Here is a 1,064-nt window from a genome sequence, read left to right on the forward strand (position 1 = left end):
TATATATATATATATATATATATATATATATATATATATATATATATATATATAAACCTTTGAGTTTATCCTAATACTTTTGGTTCTAATTCAGTAGTTTAGGGTTAGTCTTGTCCATATTTGTAACTCCCGTTTTCTCATAGAAACCTGGTTCATATAATCCTAAATATGTTACTTGTTCACATTACTTTCAACCTCCTGATAATGCCAGCTGCAGTGATAGCCCACCTAGCCCCAAATATACCAGATACTCAGCCATCCTTGCTCTGGTCCTGACTACATGGTTCCCTAACAACTAGTCAAATCCTAGCCTAACTGTTGAGAACCTGACAAACTGACTTCCTGGTCCCAGTGATACTAATCCTTACCTCACCACTTAAATACTAGGTCCTGGTCATCTAGTTAACTCTTCAACCCCAAAGAGAAGGGAAGGAAGAGACAAATTAATCATTTTTTTAAAATGAGTGACTTTTATATATGTCTAATGAATTTACTAATAGAAATTTTAAAATGGTTATAAATGTTTTAACATAGATGGACACAAAATTTATAGTATGTTTTGAATTATTGGTCTATCTTAATTCTAATATTTGCAACTAATTTTAAAACAAAGTAATAAAAATTATAGACCAAAGAACAGAGTCAACAAACAAATTGGCATAGATAATTAGTATTTCTTTTTAATTCAGAAAATGGTCAACATCTGAAAATCAGGGCATAAAAAAGTACAATACAGTTCAAAGCTTATTCATAATTATATGAAACATTTAGTACTTGGTTATATGGAAGTATACATATGACTCAATATCCTTCATATGTGAATGGTGCACAAATCACCCAGTACAGTGATCAGATTTATTTAAACTTGTTTTTGAAAGATTAAGTCACAGTATTTAGAGTATGATACAATGAATATGCGATCTAGGCCAGAGGTTAGCCAACCATGACCCCAAAACCAAACCTGGCCTGCCATCTGTTTTCGCAAATAAAATACTGTTGGAACTCAGTCATGCCCTTTCATTTACATGTGGCTTGTGGCTGCTTTTCCATTACAACATCCAAAT

This window comes from Condylura cristata, unplaced genomic scaffold (assembly GCF_000260355.1).
Source record: "Condylura cristata isolate star-nosed mole 26May11 unplaced genomic scaffold, ConCri1.0 scaffold00026, whole genome shotgun sequence".
In the NCBI taxonomy this organism is placed as follows: Eukaryota; Metazoa; Chordata; class Mammalia; order Eulipotyphla; family Talpidae; genus Condylura; species Condylura cristata.